Genomic DNA, 24,496 nt, shown 5'->3' on the forward strand with positions numbered 1-24,496 from the left:
ATGTGGTGGAGTTGTAAGGAAGTAAAAGCTTACTGGGAAATGATATATAATGAATTAAAGAAAATGTTTAAGTACACCTTTGTTTTAAAAAACCAGAAGCTATTTTACTGGGTATAGTGAGGGAAGAGATACCAAGGGGAGATAAAAAAATTGTTTCTGTATGCAACAACTGCGGTAAGAATTCTTTTAGCCCAAAAATGGAAGCAGGAAGAGGTACCAACAAAGGCAGAGTGGCAGGTGAAGATGATGGACTTTGTGGAGCGGGCAAGGCTGACTGGAAAAATCTGAAACCAGCGTGATCAAGCATTTCAAAAAGACTGGAATAAATTTAGGCATTATTTGAAGGACTGTTGTAAGCAATTAACATCACTAGCAGGGTTGCCGGAAGATTTGTAAAGAAAACAGTATTATTCTATTCATAATTACTAAAATAAGAGATCATTGTAATGTCTGAAAGATGGATTGAAAAAGGCACAAATGCTAAGATATAAAGATTAACTTGGAAAACCATGTGGCGGGAGGGAGGCAAGGCGATGAGCTCTAATAGAGTGAAAAAGTAAAGCAGATAACAATGATGTGGTTATATGGTGTAAAATGTAAAACCAATAAAAATGAGAGAGAGAGAAAGAGAGAGAGAGAGAAAGAGAGAGAGAGAGAGAGAAGAGAAAATTGGTAGGAGATCCCTATTCCTTTCACTGAGCTATAGTTCCCAGAGTTCCCCAGGAAGAGGGATTGATTGCTGAACCACACCGAGAATTGTAGGTCTGTTGAAAGAAGAGAGGGCCTCTGTCAGGGGACTGCCATCGGAACAGGGAAGGGAGGCAGGGGGGCAGTTGGGATACAGGGAACCTCCGAAAATCTAGAGAAACATTTCTTCTTCCTGCGGTGGGAAAAGCCACACCTCCAGTGGGGAAGAGGGGAAGGGACCAGAGGATGCTGCTGGGAGCCCCAGCGCCGCACCTCGTCAGTCTGAGGGTGGGGAAAGCCACACCTCCTGGGTAAAGGAAGGGAAAGGGCTAGAGGATGCTGCTGGGAGCCTCAGCACCGCTTCTGGCCAAGCCGGCCAGGAGGGAAGCACGCCTCTTCCGTCGCCCACCTTGCTCAGAGATGTAAAATGCAAAGAAGGAAGGAAAAGGCTGGGGGTGACTAAGCTCTTATGCTGGGGGAGGACCCAGAAACGACCACTCCCGGATTCTGCTAGCGATTGAGGCAGTCATGAACTTGTGGTTCTGCACTGTAAATCGTTTTGCACCAAAATAAAACCTGTAAAAGACAGGTTGGAGTCCTGACTGGTTACTCATGAGCAACCACCATTGCCATCTGACAGCTTCCTAACAATACTTAACAGACTACAGTCCCCAGAGGTATCTGGAAGAAACCATGTCAGTTTGAAGTGGTATGATACTGCTTTAAATCAAATAGTGCAGATGGGACCCTGAGGTCCAGTAACATCTAGCCTGTTACACCATCTCAGTTCTAAGCTGAGGTTAAACAAATTATTCCCTCATTGGACTAGGACCTGGGAGACCAGATTTCAAATCCCCACTCAGCCGTTGAACTTGGCCATGTCACTGTCTCTCAGCCTCACCTGCTTCACACGGTTTTTGTGACAATAAATTCGGGGGAATAAAAACTAGTGTGCCGCCTTGAGGACCTTCAAAATGTGGTAAGCCAGCCTCTCAGCATTTGGGGGCCCCAGATTTCCATTTCCCAAAGCCCTGTTCTGATGACACCACTGGCTAGAAGTGTGCACACAGCAAGATAGCACATATAACAAATGACCCAGTGCTTCAGGGTGTGGGGAAATTCTGGCTTTCTGGACGTTGCTGAACTGCAGCTCCCATCATCCCTGTCCATTGGTCTTCCTTGTAAGGGATGATGGGAGTTGTAGTTTAGCAAATCTGGAGGGTCAAAGGTTCACCACACCTGCCTTGTGGTGCCCATTCCAATCCGGAAAAACGGGAAGGTTCATCTACAACCACACAGCCTACAATGTGAAAGGGGATCACATTGAGTGACAATTGTCCAGCTGTACTTCCAGATCCTTGTCTCTGTCTACACTGCACTTAATTCCCCATCTTGCAATTAATTCTTTTGCTGGATTGGATCATTAGCTATATAAAGTCCATTACAGGGTTTACAATCCCCTTGAACCCACTTAGCCATTCTGTTGGGTTACTTAGAGAAACACAGTATTCCTGGTACACAATGTGAATTAATAGGCCTTTTGTTAAAAGCAGCCAAATTTCAACAGGCTTCGCAGCAGAAATGCCCCCAGGCACCACCTATTAAAGGGTGGTTTGACAAAATATGGGGATTGCTTATAATGGACAAAATATCTATGTAAATTAGGGCTGCTTTGCACCCTCATTTCAAAGATGATTTATGGGGGAAATGTTACACATTTCTTATTGACTATAAAAAGAGGATATATAAAAGGCCTACTAAATTCAGTCTCTCTCTCTCTCTCTCTCTCTCTCTCTCTCTCTCTCTCTGTGTGTGTGTGTGTGTGTGTGTGTGTGTGTGTAAAGAGAGAGGGGGAGATTTTATGTTATAATTTCAGTGTATTTGATCTCTTGTGACTCCAGAAACAGAATATAGAAGTGAAAATTGGTGGTTGTGTTTGAAATGAATGCTGAATGTAATGTTGGTTAATGACATGCCGGTTAGTGCATTGCTTTTTTTTGTAACTGGGGGTGGGGGGTGGAGAGAAACCCTTCAGATAAATAACAAGAAAAATGTTCCCCAAAAATAATCACTTTGCACAGGCAGGGCCGGGGAACGCCATTCGTAATTCAAACCATGGACTTTTTGCAGTTAGGATGTCTGGTTCATGCCTACTTCCATGTGTCTGTCTTGTATTGCTCTTATTTAAAATGTGCTGTTTGCACAGCTCACAGAGACAATGCTGCATTCTATCGCTGAGGACTGCGTTTAAAAAGAAGAAGAAGCAGCTTTGAAAGCCAGACACGTAGCCAATGAGTTATCAAAGAGAAGAGGAGGAGGAGAGGGAGGGAGGGAGAGGCAGCACGGTGCCTTGCGGCCCTGAAAGGGTTAATGGCAAGCCCCTAAAGTTAAAGGTGTCATCACTTCTAGGCAGTTCATCAAGCGATGGAGTCAGGAAACAAGGGAGAATAGATGAAGGTGCTCGGGATAATAATAATGGCAAGTCGTGATTTCCCTAGAGATGATCTGATCTATGGCCAAAAGCACAGAAAAAGAGGCCAGAAAGTGCTATAACGCTACCTTGCAGCACTTAACAGACTCAGAAGCAGTAACCTGGTGTCAGAAGAGAGTAGTGGGGGCCGGGAGGAAGCCCATCAACCTTGCTCATTTTTAGCGGTGGGGGGGTGGGAGCAAGAGTTATGCCGAGGTACAGGAAGGGAGAGCAGACTTCACCTCCAAAATTAAACAGCTGAAAGGTATGATTTAACAATGCTCAAAACTCAATAAGCCAAAGATAAACAGCAAATTAGATGGCTCAATGTCAGGAGGTAAGGGAAGGGGGGGGAAGCATCTTCCATCGATCCCATCGTCAAAAATTAATCTGCTTGAGAATGCCCTCTGCTCCAATCGCGGTACTGATGGAGAGTGGAGGAATAGAGGGATAAATATATATGTACACACACACACACACACACACACACACACACACACTGCATTCGTGCTTCACCTTCAGGCTAGACCCTGATTACAATCTCCTGTGAGACACCTCGGCTGGAAGCGCTTCTCATGTTGGGACTGCAAAATTAAATTGCAATCAATACTTTACAAAAATAATTGGGGGGGGAAATGTTTCAGAAGTCAGAGATGTACTGCGTGCCCAGCAAACATGAAAAAGTTGGGTGTTCTCTCTCTCTCTCTCTCCCTCTCTCTGCCCCCCGCCTCCGTTTTATGCTGCTTACCTTCCTGGAGGTTATTCTTCAGGACAGATCAGTTCAAAGGTGTCTCTTGATAATATGGTTCTTCGACTGGTTTCGCACACCTTGTTAGGGAATTGCCAGGGCAGGTAATAATCATACATACAGAGCTCCAAATAAATCATATCCCTGCAACCTTCTGTATATTTCCTCTGTTTCTTCTGTATGCACCTATAACCAGATTTATACAATATTGTGTTGCTGCAGTCACAAGCTGTTTTGGTTTTATTTTCAAACGAGAGCCTGGTTTGAGCAAGGATGGTGGGCGGCGGGGAGGTTTGAAAATCCATATATACTGTTCCAAACAGTGTGATAAAGAGAGAACTGCCCACCCAGCCATTAGGATAGTTTTGGTTTTGGTTGTGTGGGATTTTGTTTTGTTTCTTAATAGCCATTTAAAACTTTCATAGACTGAAACAGGGAGGCCAGTCATTAAATTCAAAGTACAAAATGCATTTAATAAAAAAACACACTTGTTTTGCCTTGAGCAACACTTGCTATACCAGCTCTGCTAAATTCCCTCAGTTAAAATAGGTCTTGGCTTGGGTTAAAGAGCGCTTTAAAAAAAATTAAAAAATTCACACACACACACACACACACACACACAAAGTGGGGAGGTGAGAATTTCATCCTCAACATACACAAACACTCAGTTGTAAATAATGGTAATGTATAATTTATTTATAACCTAACCTAGCAGTTCGAAAGCACGCCTAAAAAGTAGATAAATAGGTACCGCTCCAGCGGGAAGGTAAATGGTGTTTCCATGAGCTGCTCTGGTTCGCCAGAACTGGCTTAGTCATGCTGGCCACATGACCCGGAAGCTGTACGCCAGCTCCCTCGGCCAGTAAAGTGAGATGAGCGCCACAACCACAGAGTCGTTCGTGACTGGACTTAATTGCCAGGGGTCCTTTACCTTTTTATAATTTATTTATTCATTTCCTTACATTTCTATCTTCCATCATGGAACCCAAGTGGTTCCAGGTGCTGGCCAGACCTAGGCCTGCTTATTTTCATCATGTGCCTTCAGAGCATACTGTAGCCTGATATATTCAGCCTTGTACACATTTACAGGGGTCCTTCTTTGGAAGCCATTTGGGAGCAAGCAGTAACAGTCTCCAATTAATATGGCTCAAAAGAACCCATCAAACATAAAAAGCCAGTGGCTCCTTATAAGAAGTAGAACTGTGGCCAGTAAAGATGGATTCAGAGAACAGCCCACCAAATACTGAAATACCCTTGAGAGTGATTGGAGTTTCAAGTAGGCCAATGTAGGGGACCTAATTCCTCTCCAGCCATTTTTTCTCTTGGCCTGGTGGGATCAGGCTAACAACAACAATTTATTTATACCTTGCCCATCTGGCTGGGTTTCCCCAGCCACTCTGGGCAGCTCCCAACAGAATATTAAAAACACAACAAAACATCAAACATTAAAAAGCTTCCCTAAACAGGGCTACCTTCAGATGTCTTCTAAAAGTCAGATAGTTGTTTATCTGATGGGAGGGCGTTCCACAGGGAAGGCGCCACCACCGAGAAGGCCCTCTGCCTGGTTCCCTGTAACCTCACTTCTCGCAGTGAGGGAACCGCCAGAAGGTCCTCGGAGCTGGACTTCAGTGTCCGGGCTGAAGGATGGGGGTGGAGATGCTCCTTCAAATATATGGCCCATCTAGTCCAGCATCCTGTTCTCACAGTGGCCAACTAGATACCTGTGGGAAACCGGCAACCAGGAGTCAAGCACAAGAGCCTTCTCCCCTCCTGTGGTTTCAATCAGCCCATTCCAAAGGCAATTGCTTCCCTTGAAGGCTAGGCAGGCAGTGACCCCTTGGAGAGGGGAGCCTTGCTCCACCTCTTTCTCCTTCCATCAGATTCTCTTCTTTCCAGAGCAAAGGTCTATCCAGCCCTTGAGGGGTGGAGAACCTGCTGTCTTTCAGATGTTGTTGAACTGCAGCTCCCATCAACCCAGACCTTTTGGCCTACAACATAAAGATGGCCACAGGTTCCCCATCCTTGATACGGATATCTCCTTCGCCCTGGGATTGTGGTCACTGAGCTATAGCCCCATCATAACTAGCCACTATGATTTTTCCAGTAAGGATTATGGGGTGTTATTTATTTAAAAATTTACAGACCTGCACCTTAACGAAAAATAGAGCAAGGTGGTATGCATAAGAACACAATATCACAATAAGGTCAATAGAAGTGTCAATAAAAACATCGGTAAAGAAATTGGTTAAAGAAATTCATATCTCAACAAGCCTGTCTGAATAATGCAGTTTTCAGGAGATGCCCAAAAAGAGGCAGGGATGATTCCTGGCAACGCTCTTATTCTATCATCATGCCCTAAGCATATCGCAAAAAGGATCTTCTGAATCCATTTCAATAAGGTTTCTGGACAGACAGCTTTTAAATACCTCTCTCTCTCTCTCTCTCTCTCACACACACACACACACACAACATCTCATTAATTTTTTTTGGGGGGGTGGAGTGGAGGAAACAAACTGGGTCACTGAGGAACGAGTGACAATGACACACGTCTCCCCTTACATTGTTGGCAATTGCTCTCTTTTTAATCCCTAGACCCAGCGTTCCACTTGTTAGTTAAAACTTACGAGATGGTGGAGCAAACTAAAGCCCCGAGTTTAAATGGTATTTGTACGCAGTAACGGCAGGGCTTATATTTTCCAAATCATAAAACACAGCGGGGAGTGTGGTTTATCTCTAAGTGGGGGGAGGGGAAATCAATCCTTTGGGATCTTATAAATCATAGCCAGATGCCTATAATCCCCCAGAGGTGTGATTATCTCATGACAGCCACTTTCATTGAAGTTGTCTTATGGAAACCGCTAAAATAAAATAATAATAATAATAAAATCTTTATTGTGAAAGAGGGAGCTGTGAATTGTCTGCTGTGAGGTTGTTTCTGGGGGCGGTGTGTGTGTGTGTGTGTGTGTGTGTGTGTGTGAATGCAGAATACTCAGCAGTTAGATTAACCATCCCTTCCTCCCCTTCCACTTAGTAACCCAAACATTGCTAAAAATGTGACACATCCTAACAGTCCTCGATGCATAAAATTCTGAGCCATGACTGTGTTTTTCTGTGATATATGTACAAGATGAAGACAGGTGCTCGGGATGTCTGGGTCTGGTCAGTGACTGAATAGGTGATCACATATGCACTGCTTTGGGTTCCGTAATGGGAGAAAGGCAGGTTATGGGAGTAAGGGAATAATACATAAACAGAGGAAGTGATCCAAAAGCACCCTCTCTACCCTGAAAATGCAAGCATATTTTTCTATCCCAGAGTGAACTCTGGAAAAAGAAAAGAAAAAAAGAATCATCCGGCAAATTTCCAGCATGCCAGAGGAAATCAGGTGTTTTGCTGAGGGTGCTGTCAGATCTTGAGGTGCCCCAAGTGCAGGAATAAATGCAAACCAAGCACATAATCCCCCATATTACAGTAGGGATGGGAGATAAAACCGATTCAGTTAACATTTAAAGGTGGATGTACCCGATTTGCAGTTCGACGAATTTTGCAATGTAGTTCTCTATACGGGTTGTTGTTGTTGTTAATTCACTTTATACACCTCCCTATACTCAGAGGTCTCAGAGTGGTTCACAACAAGACAAATATATACTGGGATAAAGCGTTCATGGAAAAAAAATCACAAAGCATACAGAAGGCATTGTAAGGGAAATATGTCCATATCATCTAAAACTACATGCAAAAAGGTGTAAAGAAGAAGAAGAAGAAGAAGAAGAAGAAGAAGAAGAAGAAGAAGAAGAAGAAGTTGTTGTTAGGTGAAATTCACACAAAAATGTTGATGAATTTTCATGAGGATTTTTTTTAATTGTAAACTGATGTAGGAATTAAGTTAGGAAAAATGAGGATCTGAAACTGAAATTAATAGATTTACCCACCCTTATATCACAGTGTACATTATCCCTGCTCAACAAAAGGAATAATATTGTGTGTGAAGAGACTCTAAAATTTCCCTCCAAGCTTGCAAGAAGATTCTTTATAATACCATTAGCAACCTCATTTAAATTAGAAGAAGCTTCTTGTGTTTTATTTCTTCAGCTCAGCTACCAGCGAGTGCACAGATATATGTGTGTATATATATATATATATATATATATATATATATATATATATATTCCTCCTCCGGTAAGCAGACCATTGATAAATCATCTATGTTTAGAATGGACCTAATTGTCAAATCAGCTGGGTCACAGGCTAATACCAAATAGTCTGCTTTTTGCCTCTTAAGCTATCTATCTCCCAGTTGTGTCTGACCTGTGAAGTACTTTGAAATACTGCTCAAAGTGATACCAAGGAAATGCAGGCGGCGGTCGTAGCATCGCGTTAAGTTCTTTCTGCAGAATTACCTCAAAGTCAAATATTAGCCATTAACTCCCTTGACCCGATCATCTTTGAAAGGCAGGTGAAAAGCGGAAGGCAGACCTAAGACTCTTTTATTATCTTCAGCACTGACATAATCTTAATTGTTTTCACTGTTTTTCCCGAGAGAGAGAGAGAGAGAGAGAGAGAGAGAGAGAGAGAGAGGGAGAAGGCATAAGTGGATTTTAGAATGTAGCAGGCTGTAGAGGAACCAATAGTTTTAGGATAAACTGACCAAATCTCAGAAATTTATTGGTGACTAAAAATTATTTTCAAATATAATTCTATTTTTGGAAGTGAGAGCTGGGCCATAAAGAAGGCTGATCGCCGAAGAATTGATGCTTTTGAATTGTGGTGCTGGAGGAGACTCTTGAGAGTCCCATGGACTGCAAGAAGTTCAAACCTATCCATTCTGAAGGAAATCAGCCTTGAGTGCTCACTGGAAGCACAGATCCTGAAGCTGAGGCTCCAATACTGTGGCCCCCTCATGAGAAAAGAAGATTCCCTGGAAAAGACCCTGATGTTGGGAAAGATGGAGGGCATAAGGAGAAGAGGACGACAGAGGATGAGTTGGTTGGACAGTGTTCTCGAAGCTACTAACATGAGTTTGACCAAACTGCAAGAGGCAGTGAAAGACAGCAGTGCCTGGCGTGCTCTGGTCCATGGGGTCATGAAGAGTCGGACACAACTAAATGACTAAACAATAACAACAATTCTATTTTTCTTTTTCTTTTGTATTCAAATGTCTCAGGAGAAATAACCACTTGGCAAACTTATTGCCATATCAAGCCCTAAATAAGGATTTGCTTACACTTGGGGTGGGGAACCCATAGCTCTCCAGATCTTGCTGGACTACAACTCTCCTAATCCATGATCATTGGCCATGTAGGATGGGGCTGATGGGAGCTGTGGTCCAACAACATCTGGAAGACCACAGGCTCTGCATCCCTAGTTTACATCAAAGGGGATGAGCCTAATAAGACAGTGAGTATGGGGCTTTCCTGTGAGTATCTAGTATCTTAGGAGAAAACATTAGCAAGACAGCTATAGCAATGGCTCGCCTCTCCAAAAGGATGTGGGAGAATATGGTGCTAATGACCAATACCAGGATGAAGGTCTACCAGATTTGCATGTTGTGCTCGCTGCTGTAGGAAAGTGAGTCATGGGCAACTTACAACCATCAGAAGTGATGCCTCAATGCCACCACATTTGCTGCGTCAGGAAGATGTGGGGCCTCTCATAGTAGGACAGAGTCTCAAACAAGGATGTGCTCTCCCAAGCCCACATTTCCAGTATGGTCACACTCCAGGCTCAGCAATATCTACGCTGGCTTGGTCATGTCCACAGAATGGAAGATGGCAGGATCTCCAAGGATGTGCTCTTTAGGGAGCCGGCTGCAGGCCCCAGCCTGTTGGCAGACCAACTCTGCGCTACAAAGGTATCTATAAATGTGACATGGAGGCTAGCAACCTCAGCCCTGCCTTGTGAGAATCCCTTGCAGACAACCACAGTGCCTGGAGACACACAGTCAGGTGGTATATCCACAGCAGTGACCAGAGGAGGAATGATTGCTGGAAGGAGTGCAGAGAGAAGAAATGCTATGGTGCATCTGCAGCAACACAAGCAGACACAAACGTTGGGTACCAACAACATTTGAAGAGCATCAGGTTTGGGAAGGTTTCTCTGAGCCCTGGATTGGACCCTTCCAATCCAGTTTTCACCTGGATGAGCCAATCTGGGGGTGCAGAAAGAGAATAAGAAGCATCTCCCCAGAGAAAATCTGGTTGGTACATTTCAGGTCTATGATGGGGTGGAAGGCTGCCTAAGTGCTGTTGGAGTCCAGCTCCCATCTGCCCCAACCAGAATGTGTCATCCACCACTAGACCTTTCCCATCTATTTAAGGCGAGCATCAGGGGTTAGAATGGTTGGGCACCTGCTGAGTCTCATTCCCCACCTGGGGGCAACCACCATGAGGCCCCTGGCTCTGCTGCAGCTTTTGACCACCAGGAATGGGCATAACATTTTTATTCCCAGACTGAGTAATTTTTGCACATGTTGACCCTTAAGTCATTTCTGTTCCAGTTTCATTAACCTGTAATTTTTTAAAAAAAGTGTGAAAATTCACATTTTAAACATACATTTCCAAATGTGTTCTCTCTCAAACTATGCATCTCTAAATGTACTTTGATATGTTTTCATTTTGCTTTGAGCCAAGAACTGCTTCTTGAACACTCGAGAAATGAGAAAGCTGGTGGGGTCCTGTGTTCTGAGCTGCACTAGTCTAGCTAGTGTGGATCAGATCAGTCCGCACTGGAATTTGTGAAGGCCAAGTTCCTCAGGCGCCCCTAGCTGCCACCTGCTGCTCACCCACTCTCTGGCCAAGAAAGCATGAACAAGTGACTGGTAGCGATTGCAATTATGAGCTGATGCCTCTTGCTTTGCTCACCTTGGTGAGTGAACATCTGGGAGTAATGTTGGCAAGCCCAGTGAGAGTTTATGGAAAGGGGGGAAAGTACATTAAGAGTGTCTGGTCTGAATCAAACCAAGTTACAACAAAGGAGATGTTGACTAAACATCAGGAAAATCTTTCTGACAGTAAGAGCTGTTCAACAGTGGAACGGTCTCCTTCAGGGGGTTGTGAACTTCCTTTGAGGTTTGTAAGCAGAGGTTGGATGGCCATCTGTCATGGATGCTTTAGCTGAGATTCCTGCATTGCAGGGGGTTGGATTAGATGACCCTCGGGGTCCCTTCCAACTCTACAATTCTATGATTGTATACCTCCTCTCCCCCCCAAAAGCCCACTGAAATCAGCATGGTCTGCAACAGGGGTGAGAACCTGGTGCCAGCTGTGGTCCCCAACCAGCATGGCCAGTAATCAAGGATGGTGGGATTTGCAGTCCATCAGGAACTGGATAGCCAAAGGTTCCCCAATCCCTGAAATGAAGAAAGCCTGAAATGCATAAAAGCATTCATTCCACCAAGCCAGACTTCCTCAGCCTGGTGTCCTTGAGATGTTCTTGGACCACCATTAATCCCAGTCAGTTTAGCCAAAGTTCAGGGGTGACAGGAGTTGCAGTCCAGCAACATCTGGAAGGGCCATAGGCTCCCCATCCCTGGTCAACGTGGTTGTCCCCTGCACAGCCACCTCTCCCAACAATCTACTGATGTTTCCTTAGGAGCTATTTATTATCCATAAATACTTTTAATGGATCTTGCGGTGGTTCAGGGTGGGGGCAGGGGTGGCTAGCAAATGCTTTCCTTGCAGGAATAAAAAGCTTCTCTTAAATGCCTCGATTTGATTTTTCCCCCCTTATTTTTTTATTTCATTTTCTATACAGCAGGGTTCATATATTAATTCCTTTTATCAGGGATAACTGATGCTATCTTCCCCTTTGCTACAAAAATTAAAGCCATTCTTAAAAAGTGACCCGAGTCACTGCATAGCGGAAAGGCATCTATTAGATAAAGTTAAAATGAAAAGCTAGAAAGAGTCGTCTGTCTAATCCTTCCTCTTACCAATGACTCAGATAGATCTTTTCAAACAGAAAAATGAAAGGGCTCGCAGTTTCTGAAGGTTTTTTCCCCCCCTCTCCCCCTCCCTTCTTTTTTTTAAAGGTTCAAACTACAGTACCTGGGAGAGAGAGGGGGGAGGGGGGAAATTGCCAAAGTTGTAGAGCATCTAAAAAGGAGAGAAGATCAAATTTATTTTTATTTCTTTTTTTATTTATCTTTTTGCTACTGGCCATAAAAGTAAAGAAGCGAAACTTCAACAAAATATCTAAAGGTTCCATAAACAGCCCCTTTCGTTTCAGCTGCTCCTGTTTCTTTCTTTTTTTTTTACAAACCGAAACCAGTTAGACACTTACAACCGTGTAAAGCGAATGGGTGGGTGCGAGTTTGGGGTTACTTTACTTATTTTTTTTTTTTTTATCTGTTACAATTTGATTTGTGGACGTTTCTGTTCCCCTTTCTCCTTCCTCTGCCAGGAGACCACTTTCTGCTAACCTCATTTAGCTGAATCCTATCTCAGCCATGACTCGAAGAAGTTTCATTTTCCCACTTGATCTGTGGAAAGACAAATTGAATGAATGCTGCGACGCTGGAATAAAACATGGCCCTGGTGTGAAGCAGAGACGCTGAATTATTTCATGTGGGGGGCAGCTAAAAATGCTCACTTACCCACTATTTGAGTAGGCATTGCGTGGTGTTATGCTGCCATCCGTACAGTTAGCTCAGATTTGTTGATAGCTATCCTTTTCTTCTGATTGATTTTCTGATTTGCAGGGGCAATCTCACATTCATGGCAGCTACAGGGGATGGGGAATGGATGGAGAAGGCAGCGCAGGGAGGTAAGTTTGAGAATGTCAGAGTCTCAAGGGAAGTTTTTTAAAACACAAAAGATGAAGGAACTTGGACGGAACATAGGAAGCTACCTTATACTGAGTCAAATCACTGGTCCATATAGCTTTGTATTGTCTACTGCCTGGCAGTGGCTTTCCAGGGTCTCAGTGTTTCACAGTCTTACCTGGAGATCCCAGGGATTGAAGTTCAGGCTTTCTGCATGCAAGGCAGAAACTTTAACCACTGAGCTACGGTGCTAAGCAGGTATTCTATCTGCTCCAGACTGAGATAAAATCCTCCTTAATGAGGACCTCCCTGGCGTGGCAGTGTACCTTGGCCCCTGCATTGCTCCTGGATAGGCAGGTGGCTGCTGTGGCTCCATAAGTGGTGGCTGGTACTCATTAGTGGAGTCAGAGTCAATCACAGGCAGAGCCACTCCCTGACTCAGAGAGATGAAGACTGGTGGGGCAGTATTGTACTTGACCTATTAGACCTGCTTCCTCTGGGCCAGAGTAATTTTTGCACAGCTTTGGCTGGTGTGCCAGCTGTAACCTTTCCTAGAGCGAACAGATCCTGCCACAGCTGCAGATGTGCTGGCTACATCCAGGTTCCGCAGCTGTCTGAACAGAGCCAAATATCACCCTTGGTGTGCACATGCTGAAAGGCTTTTTAAAAGGCACCTCTATCTATCAACCCAGGAGCAAGCTAGGGACACAGATAGGCACAAAAACTATGGCATGTCCCTGGCAAACATTTGGAGCATATGGAAGATGCCTTCCACGAGGCTTCGTCACTGCTCAGTATTGGTACCCTCCTTCTTATCCACAACTGGTACCCTGATGATCAGTTTAAAGACCAATGGCAATTTTAAGAATGAGGCTTTGCCTTAGCTTGTCCTGCTGCAGTACTAAAGCCCTATTCCACCGCTGGGACTTCTCAAACTTTAGAACCTAAATAATGTTATTGGCAGTGAAACAAACCTAGTTTGAGAGCTGCAGCTCCTACATCTAAAGTCCATTGCAATATGATAGTTCTAGTGTATGCTAGTGTGTGCTGCAGCATCTTTAAAAGTAGAGACATCACCTTGCCAACAAAGGTCCGTATAGTTAAAGCTATGGTTTTCCCAGTAGTGATGTATGGAAGTGAAAGCTGGACCATAAAGAAGGCTGATTGCCGAAGAATTGATGCTTTTGAATTATGGTGCTGGAGGAGACTCTTGAGAGTCCCATGGACTGCAAGAAGATCAAACCTCTCCATTCTGAAGGAAATCAGCCCTGAGTGCTCACTGAAAGGACAGATCCTGCAGCCGAAGCTCCAATACTTTGGCCACCTCATGAGAAGAGAAGACTCCCTGGAAAAGACCCTGATGTTGGGAAAGATTGAGCACACAAGGAGAAGGGGACGACAGAGGACGAGATGGTTGGACAGTGTTCTCGAAGCTAACAGCATGAGTTTGACCAAACTGTAGGAGGCAGTGGAAGACAGGAATGCCTGGCATGCTCTGGTCCATGGGGCCACGAAGAGTCGGACACGACTAAACAACAACAAGTGTATGCTCATTGACAAGAGCTTTGCAAAACCTGAATAAGCCCAGCTCCTTGCAAGACATCTGCTGCAAGAGAAGTAAAATGAAACCTTGCTAAACCTGAGCCATCAGCGATCTTACCAGGAAGCTAAATCCACCTTCTCAGAGGCTGCTGTTGTTTCTTAATAGAGTGAAGAAATAAAGACTTAAGTCTGCTGCTCTGCTTTACAGAATGAAGGTATGTAGCATCCTAGTGGTTTTATTTTTCCGAGTATACTTTGGGGAATGCGATCCAACCGAATGCAAATATTAAAATATTTATACACCAAAGCACAAAGCAAACTGTGCATCGAAAAAGCCGTATTAATGCATAATATGATGTGAATACAAGATGCGCAGATGGCACCATATTGCTTTGGCGAGGAGGAGAGGTCAAACAATACACCAATTGACTTTGACTGCTATCATATAAACTACTCTAATGTGGAGCTGTGAGCTGCCAGATTGCACTCCCTTTGACTAAGTATCTTACGGCATGATGTAATCACCAGGCACAGGACAGATGCTCTCCCTGGCTGTAATACACAAAGCCCGAAGACAGTGTCGCAAAATTTAGGTGTAATGGATCTCTGTGCTTGGGAGCATGTACGCAGTAATGGTGATCTGTATTCTTGTTCTTAAGGACATTCCACAGGACTTAGGATGGTGAACGCTGGCATTCCGATCTCGGTTTCATTGCATTGAAAATATTTATATGCTGCCCGGCAAGTTCCCTGGATGATTTACAAGTGAAAATTAAAAGCATTAGATTTATAAATACACAAATAAAGGCACGAGTGTGAAACAGAGTTTAACCAGAAACAGTGAAGGTTATCCTTTAGCCACCTTGGGCACTTGGTTCTGGAGTGGAAAGGCAGGGTAAGCACATCAAAATAAACAGTCCAGAAGGAGGGGGAAAGAGGGGGGGGAGGGAGAGACAGAGATGATAGATAGATAGATAGATAGATAGATAGATAGATAGATAGATAGATAGATAGATGGTAGAGATAGATAGATAGATAGATAGATGATAGATAGATAGATAGATAGATAGATAGATAGATAGATAGATGATAGATAGATAGATAGATAGATAGATAGATAGATAGATAGATAGATGATAGATAGATAGATAGATAGATAGATAGATAGATAGATGATAGATAGATAGATAGATGATAGATGATAGATAGACATTTCAGACAGTTGGGAGAAACTTGGCTCTTCAAACCCCTTTCCATGTACATTTTAACTGCCCCCATCATTGGTTTAACATGTTAACACCCGGGTCTTCTGTTGTCGTTTGAAATGAAGTGCAATTCACTGTTTTCCATTGTTTCATGACTGCTGCTTCGTTAGCCGCCTTGAGTTCCATTTCTGGAAATAAGGCGGGATGTAAGATTCGACCACCATTCCTAGTCAAATCCATTTGTACCATCATTTAAAAAATAAATAAAAACAAATCATGGTCTCTGAAGCTCCTTTTGCTCCTGCGATCCAACCAGTTCACATTGTGGTACTCTTTGTTCTCCATTTACAGTAGCAACTTCAACGAACTGTTTCTGAATCTAGACTCATTTCCAGATGGGTGTTCTCAGAGTATGTTCGCCCTCTCTGCCCAGCTTGATTAGCAAAGCTTTCTCTCTCTCTCTCTCTCTCTCTCTCTCTCTCTCTCTCTCATATATTTACTCCCATGAGAAAGTTATCATTTATCATACTTATGTTCATTTCACCCCTATTCTAATCACAGTGGCTTTCATGTAACAGGAAAAGTAGAGGGAGGGAGGAACACAAGATTAACACCCCATTAGTACACCTTTATTGCCTCACACGCTCACTTCTGAAGCAAACACTATGCCCTATATTACATTCTTTTCTTTTCTCTTTAACGTCTGGCCTCTCCAGCCCCCTTATCAGCATTATCTGAATGTAAATATTAGATGGAGCTGTGGGAAAATAGAAAGCAACTTGTAAATCTGCATATTCACCACAGAAGCAAAAAATGAAGAATGAATCTTCAAGCCAACCATCTGGCTTTAAACAATGCTCCATTTCAAAGGTAACTATTTATAAAACAACATATACTGATGGTTTGGCAGATTAGCATAAGCGCACATTAAGAATGCCATCGCTCTGGGCGCATTTCATGCACCCGCAAGATTATGGCATAAATGCAGAATTCTTTCTTTCTTTCTTTCTTTCTTTCTTTCTTTCTTTCTTTCTTTCTTTCTTTCTGCTTCTCTCCAGCATCATGTGACACAAGAGGTTACAATGCCTCAAGGGGCTTCTGGAAGATGCTTTGCGAAGGGTGGCAAACTACGTGATAGAATAAACTGTCACGACAAATGGATGAGGATTATTATTGTTACCAGTGAATGGGCAACAGTGGTCAGACTATCCTTGTCCAGCTGAAGACATTCCTAGCCACTGAGGTCATCTGGGCCTCTAGTGCCAAAGATTGATTCAGGAACACCCCCAGATTATGAACCAGCCCTTTTAGAGGAAGTATACCCAAAGCAGGTAATTGACTAGTTATCCAGGCTTGAGACCCACCCACCCACTATGCCTCCATCTTGCCAGGATTCAGATGGGGTGGCACAGTATATGTTAAAGAAATAAATCAGATAAACTGAGTCACATGCCAGGTCTTAAGCACAAGAGGCAGAAGTACCTATTACCCCAGGAAGCCCCACTAGATGGAACGAGCTGTATTGTATATCTGCAATCTTTACAGGTTTGATTGAAGAAGCTCAAGCTGCTTTTTCTGATTTGCAAGGTTATGCGAATGTTCCTTGTCCGTGATTCGATGAGTGGATGGAAATGCAAGAGTCAAGGTTGCTGTTGGGTTCTCTCCAGCCCCTCACGAATACTCACATTAACAAATTCCCATTTGCTTTCTGAGAATATTCCTCTGCTTTTTTGCTTCGACATTCAATGCCAGTAAACACAATCACGGGAATCAGTGCTGAAAACAAACACAAAAGGAATGCAAGTGAAGGCGAAGGGGATGATTTTATTTGTATTTTTTTTCCCCAGGGGGAGAAAAAAAAGAGAATGCATAAGTGCCAAGATTGTGTTGCAATTTGTACTTTATTCATGTCACATAAAGCATGTTGAGAGACAGCAAAACCCAACTGAAGAAAAGTTAGAAGGGACTTGATTAAGGTATTCAGATGCATAAAAGGCACAGTGAAAACTAATCAGCTTCCCTCTCTTCCCCCCATCATCCCCTTCCTTTGACTCTCGCCTTGGAGAGCATGGTCACTCCAAATCAAAGGGCAACAAAAACAGTGCAAATTAGAGCAGCTTCTTCATGCAGCTTTACTCAGCCAAAGGAATTCACGTGCACAATATATTATCCCGACAAGTCTATTGCCTTGATTGAAAGGGAAATTCTGGCTGATTTCCTGAATAAGGTTATTAAAGGGGACTGGAAAATCTTCCTTTCAACTTCCTCAATCAGCAGCTCCGATACCAAACCTGCAAGAAAGAGACAGACTAAGGGTGCAATCTAAACCCACTCTGTGCCAGGTCAGGCTGGGCTGGGGTTGACTTGGGTGGAGATAATGTGAGATTTTGACCAGCTTCGGCCCATCTGAAGCTGATACAGGCTCGTCTCATCTTGAGCCCAAACAGAGTAGTCCACACAGCAGAAGGATAAGCAGTATGTGCCACATTCTTAACTTTATTTCCACTCTATGCTGAGAGAATACAAACATGCATCTTGCCTCTGTGAGAGCAGAGAAGCAACTGTCTCTCTAATAAAGAAACCGAGAGAACAGTGAAAAACAGGAAACCAGTGTACGTCACATCCAGTCTCCCATTCCCGTGGGAATCCAACAGTAACTCTGACTGTGGAATGCAAAACAATGTCTTGTGACTGCAGTTGCTGCTCAGTGAGGGAAATAGAAACCAACAGATAAACCCTCTGCCCAGCTGACTGCCTCTGGCCTCTACCTGCTGAGTGATGCTGTGATGGACCAGAGTCTGGTGATGCAGTACCTTGGAATTCCACCAGAGTGCTGGAGCTGCTCTCTGATTGGCTACCAAGCCAGAAAGGGGTGAAGACAGCACTTTGGGGGAGGGATAAAAGGAGCAGTTTCTAAGAGAGCGCTCAGATGGTTTAGGACAGGCATCCTCAACCTGCGGCCCTCCAGATGTTTTGGCCTATAACTCCCATAATCCCTAGCTAACAGGACCAGTGGTCCGGGATGATGGGAATTGTAGTCCAAAACATCTGGAGGGCTGAAGGTTGGGGATACCTGGTTTAGGAGATAGTTTTGGGGAGATAGTTGAAGAGATGGTTTAAGAAAGCTTTGAGGAGGGAGGGCTTGGGGAAAAGAGAGAGCACTGGTTCTGATCTGTGTGTATAGCATCCACTCTGAGGGAAATATCTAAAGCTAGGGAAAGGAGTCTCTTAGCTTAGATAGGAAAACAGTTTTTAGTGTCTTGTGAGAGTATTCAAGAAGAGGTTAACTGGAGGGCTGAGTTTGAGTGAGAAGTAGAGCTGTGGGTTGGGTCTCATTTCAGTCAGGATGGGAGTATTCTTCTAGGAAGAGAAGAATCCCAAACCAGTTAAGACAGGTGTGGTGACCCCCTATGTCTGTTATACTGCTAGAAGTACTTCAAGAAACGCTTCCTGCCCCCTGGTCTCCCAGAACCAGAAGAGGCATGAAAGCGTAGAGGAGAGGTTAGCTGCATGAAGGCCCAATCTCCGATTGCTTGGGAAAAGCCCTGGAGAGTAGAGGACTTAGGCAGCTGTGAGGAAGTGGGGACTTTCAGTCTTGGCAACTGATTTTCATGGAGTAAGACCACCAGAAATGAACTGCTCATTAGGCCTCAGCCAAGTCTGTGAGGATCACTCAACCAAATCTGTGGGGATCATGATTTTGCTAACAAAGAGTTAGATGTGTGATTACTGACCGTCATGCTCCTCTGACATGGACAGGATGGCCCTGCTCAGCATGTCCATGTCACTCAGCATTGTCATGTCACTGGGAGAATTGTGGGAAATTTAAATGGCAGTGGAACTGATTTGAGGATTTCTAGCAGCTTGCCCAAAGGCATTCACTGATGCTGGGCTTAACAAGTGTTGCTTTGTTGCATCATTAGCTCACCAGATACTGGAAAAGAGTCTGGAGATGTAACACAGCGAAGGTCTTGCAGAACATGCTAGGGATTAAAAAGGTAAAGGTAAAGGGACCCATGACCGTTAGGTCCAGTTGTGGCCGACTCTGGGGTTGCGGCGCTCATCTCGCTTTATTGGCTGAGAGAGCCAGCGTACAGCTTCCGGGTCATGTGGCCAGCATGACTAAGCCGCTTCTAGCAAAGCAGAGCAGTGCACGGAAATGCCGTTTACCTTCCCGCTGGAGCGGTACCTATTTATCTACTTGCACTTTGACGTGCTTTCAAACTGCTAGGTTGGCAGGAGCAGGGACCGAGTGACGGGAGCTCACCCTGTCGCGGGGTTCGAACCGCTGACCTTCTGATCGGCAAGTCCTAGGATCTGTGGTTTAACCCACAGCTCCACCCACGTCCCTATGCTTGGGATTAGCTCACATTAAAAAGCCTCCAAGTGCACACTATCCATTTATGTCCCAGTAACTAACAAAACCAAGGCTTAGATCTTGCTCCGTGACTTGTTTGTATTTGAGCTATGTCCTGTTGATCGGAGGGAGAAGCCCATTAAGCATTTCTACCAAAATGGGCAATCAAAAATATTATCATCTTACAACTTCCCCATTGATCTGCAGATCGCTCAGTTTTGCTCCTGTTTTCTTTTCATGACGTGCTATAATCTGGACGACGGTGGGTTGGAACAAAAGGTTTCCACGACACCACTTGTCACTGCAGTTTTACTGTGGCTTTTAAAGATCAGAACCCCGGCCGTAGTTGGAGGCGGAAGGCCAGGAAACCACAGATACCTGCTTCACACCATTACTGAAAGCAACATATTCTGATGGTGAAATGAAAGCAGTTATCCAGAGTGTATCCTTTTAACTGTGCCTCTTCCATCATAGCGAATAATGGCTATTTAAATACCTGCAAGTTGAAATTATCCTGATGGAAAATGCAGCTGGGAAAAGTATGAAAGACAAAGAACTTTAAAATAAATCTCCACCTGCCATATGAAGCAATTTTTGCACCAGATGGCAGATGTTTATGACGGTGCTTAAAACAAGTAAAAATTAAATGGATCTCAAAACTTAATTGTTTTTAGTGTAAAAGGGCTCCCAATAAAAGCTTTTCTTTTCTTTTCTTTTTTTGGTTCATTTCCACCTCCCCCACTCCATTTGGTTACAGTTCCTTTTAGAAATGACCTAAAAACTTCACACTCTGGGTGTGGAAGTCTCATGAATTTGTGGGAATGTTCAGGGAGGCAGGAGAGGATATATTGTTTATTAATATCCTTCCTAACTTGCGCTAACATGTTCCTTTACTTAGCAGAGTTTAACATTCCCCTTTTAAACACACAGCAGGTAGCTAGTTGCAGGCTTTTGTAAGCCTCTCACTATTAGGTTCCTAGTAAGTTCCCTTATATCCCTCTTAAAAGAATAAATACGCCACAATCTTGTGTAAAGTATATAAAAGTAGTTTACAGTGGTACCTCGCAAGACGAATGCCTCGCAAGACGAAAAACTCGCAAGACGAAAGAGTTTTTCGTTTTTTGAGTTGCTTCGCAAGACAAATTTCCCTATGGGCTTGCTTCGCAAGATGAAAACGTCTTGCAAGTTTGTTTCCTTTTTCTTAAAACCGTTAATACCGTTAAAACCGTGCTTCGCAAGACGAAAAATTCGCAAGACGAAAAAACTCGCAGAACGAATTAATTTCGTCTTGCGAGGCACCACTGTACTCACATTCAGTTCACAGATGGATCCCTGAAGGCAGACTTAGTTACGAAGTATATACATGTGTAGCTATCCAATATGGGGATATCCCAGTGTCCTCTGTTAGCTGGAAGCCAACAGAGCATCTCTAGCGAAAAGCTGCTCCAGTGACGGAGGAAGTCAAAGAGAGAGAGAGTGCTGCGTGCCTTGTCCCTTTTGTAACCTGGACAGGTAAGGTCACACCCACCTCTAGTTACATGCAAAGGAAGTATGTCCCAGCCAGGAGGAAACAGGAAGTTTTTGACTGGCTGGACCAAACATTCCCCCGCATGTCCACTCTAGGAAAACAAGGAATGTTGTACTTGACTGCTACTTACATATCACATCCCACAGAATTCACAAGGAAGTACTTTGCTGGGTTTAGTTCAGTCTGCTGAGCGCTTTCTGCATGCCATAATTCCACAGTGCAGAAAGGGCACAGAATGTAAGGGTGCACACATACACTTCCAGAGAAATCTGAGCTTGTATTTTTTTTTTAAAAAAAACGAGTTTCTAGTCCTTATGAGTGTGACAAGATTCTTGAAACTATGTCAGCAATATACACTGAAATCTAAGGAACCTGGGGGAGATGAGGTGAGTGGATACGACGTATCATGCCTGAGGCCGGGCTAATGTCTGTCAGTGTAGATAATTCTGTAGAACACACAGCCCCTTGATGAATCAAGTTTGGCTGAGTATTAGGAGCTTCCAATGTTCCTGTTGCACAGTACAGGAAAGGTAAACAGGAATGTAGATCTGACTCTGTGCATAGCCTGGCTCACAGACCTTGCTTTTCTTGCCCAGGGATGCCACTAACCCCAGGCAGATGTGCTGCAGGTTATCCCAGACCCTCCATGTGTCCCTATTTTCCAGGAACATCCCTGTAGGTGCCCCAGTTTCTGATATCATCCCGGAATGTCCCACTTTTGCTTAAAGGTAAAGGGACCCCTGACCATTAGGTCCAATCGTGGCCGACTCTGGGGTTGCGGCACTCATCTTGCTTTATTGGCTGAGGGAGACGGCATACAGCTTCCGGGTCATGTGGCCAGCATGACTAAGCCGCTTCTGGCAAACCAGAGCAGCACGCGGAAATGCCGTTTACCTTCCCGCCGGAGCGGTACCTATTTATCTACTTGCGCTGGCGTGCTTCCGAACTGCTAGGTTGGCAGGAACTGGGACCGAGCAACGGGAGCTCACCCCGTCGCAAGGACTCGAACCACGACCTTCGGATCGGCAAGTCCTAGGCTCTGTGGTTTAACCCATAGCGCCACCTGCATTCCCGCTTTTGCTTAGGATGTCTCTATTTTCATTGGAGAAATGTTGAAGGATATGGAGTTATCTGACCCCCGAGGCGCCTGAACGCAATCCTGTATAGGGAAGTGTTTTTAAAAAATATTTAATGTTTTATTATGTTTTTATATACAGTGGTAGGGACGCGGGTGGCGCTGTGGGTAAAAGCCTCAGCGCCTAGGACTTGCCGATCGAAAGGTCGGCGGTTCGAATCCCCGCGGCAGGGTGCACTCCCGTTGCTCAGTCCCAGCGCCTGCCAACCTAGCAGTTCGAAAGCACCCCCGGGTGCAAGTAGATAAATAGGGACCGCTTACTAGCGGGAAGGTAAACAGCGTTCCGTGTGCTGCGCTGGCTCGCCAGATGCAGCTTGTCACGCTGGCCACATGACCCGGAAGTTTCTGTGGACAGCGCTGGCTCCAGGCCTATAGAGTGAGATGAGCGCACAACCCTAGAGTCTGGCAAGACTGGCCCGTACGGGCAGGGGTACCTTTACCTTTTACCTTTTATATACAGTGGTACCTTGGGTTACAGATGCTTCAGGTTACAGACTCTGCTAACCCAGAAATCGTACCTCGGGTTAAGAACTTTGCTTCAGGATGAAAACAGAAATCGTGCTCCGGCGGTGCGGCGGCAGCAGGAGGCCCCATTAGCTAAAGTGGTACCTCAGGTTACGAACAGTTTCAGGTTAAGAACGGACCTCCAGAACAAATTAAGTTCTTAACCCGAGGTACCACTGTATGTTGCCTAGAGTGGCTGGGGAAACCCAGTAAGATGTGTTGGGTATGAATAGTAAAATGGTCATTATGGAATGGGACGTCCCTATTTTAATCGGTATGTTTTCCATCATTACTTAATGTAGCTGAAGTACAGTGGTACCTTCGTTTGCATACGTCTTGGTTTGCATACGTTTTGGATTACAAACATGTCAAACCCGGAAGTGTGTGTCTCTGTTTGCAACCTTCTTTTGGATTACAACCCTTTTTCTTTTTTGTATTACGAACAAAAAAATTTGGAGGCCCCATTGGCGAAAGTGCACCTTGGTTTACAACCTGTTTTGCTTTACAAATGGACCTCCGGAACGGATTATGGTTGTAAACCAAGGAACCACTGTACTTCATTCAACAAACTGGAAACTTTCAATTCTGCCCTTTCTATCCCCTGCTCCAACCTCAAGTCAAAGGACCCCGTAATGGTACAAGACTGGGAGTCTCATCTTATGGTCAGGACAGCATCTTTGGCAAAGTCATAGATGTGCAGAGGCAGCAGGCCTGCGAAATGATCTACGAGCGACCAGTCCACTATTGGCTTGCCGAAAATCACATAAATTGCAGCCCCAGAGCAATCAATGGTCCTGCAGAGGAGAAAGCTGAATTAGAGCAAACTTTAATAGTATAGTTTACACTGAAAGTCCTGAATTATTTCCAAGGCAATACAAGGGGCGAACCACAATTCCAAGCAATGGGGGCTATTTGTTACACACCCAAAAAAGGGGGAAATCTTTGCAATATAACGTTGGGTTTGCGGATGATAGTTAGTGAGTAGGAGGAGGAGAACACAAATTCATTAGACAAACAAAAGCAATACTTTAGCCCCCGACAACGGAGATTCATTGATAAAACAATGAAGTGAGCGCAACACCCTTCCTAAATAAAGTTTCACCAATAGTGCTGTATGTTAATGGAGCTATTTCATTGTTAACGTGACTGACTGCTTATTGATTCTTCCAGTAATCCAGCAAGGGCTTCAGAGTACAATTTAGTTTGGAGAGCCACAGGCCCAACATCTATGCTCAATTACAACTTTCAGAAGGTTGGATCAATAAAATTTAAATTGCTTATGGTAATCACAACTTCAAATCATTGCGATCAGCATAAGCAATCTGCTGACCCCAGCCAAGCTCCTAAATTGAAACTTGTAATGAGTGGTCATTTAGTTTGGGTCCATTCATATTATTTGGGAGGCAGGTGATGAACAATTAGAGATCAGCCAGCACCTTCTCCTATCCAGTGTTCCTGCCTCAGTCCCCAAAGTACTAATATGCAGTTACCCGGAGGAAAAGCCTTTGCACTTCCTTAATGGGTATTCTGTATGAATCAGCAATTATATTTTCTATTAA

At 44.2% G+C, this 24,496-nt stretch overlaps 1 long non-coding RNA gene across 1 annotated transcript; it reads right to left on the reverse strand.

The window, feature by feature from the left end:
* Positions 1-17,217: 17,217 nt before the first annotated feature.
* LOC308486541 lies at positions 17,218-24,014 on the reverse strand. The gene is made up of 2 exons (XR_013991142.1): positions 23,549-24,014; positions 17,218-17,704 (listed from the first exon to the last, which is right to left on the reverse strand). It is a non-coding gene; the product is annotated as an uncharacterized lncRNA (long non-coding RNA).
* Between the last annotated feature and the right edge of the window lie 482 nt (positions 24,015-24,496).

Source organism: Podarcis pityusensis (assembly GCF_964106645.2).
Source record: "Podarcis pityusensis genome assembly, chromosome: 10".
Classification (NCBI taxonomy): Eukaryota; Metazoa; Chordata; class Lepidosauria; order Squamata; family Lacertidae; genus Podarcis; species Podarcis pityusensis.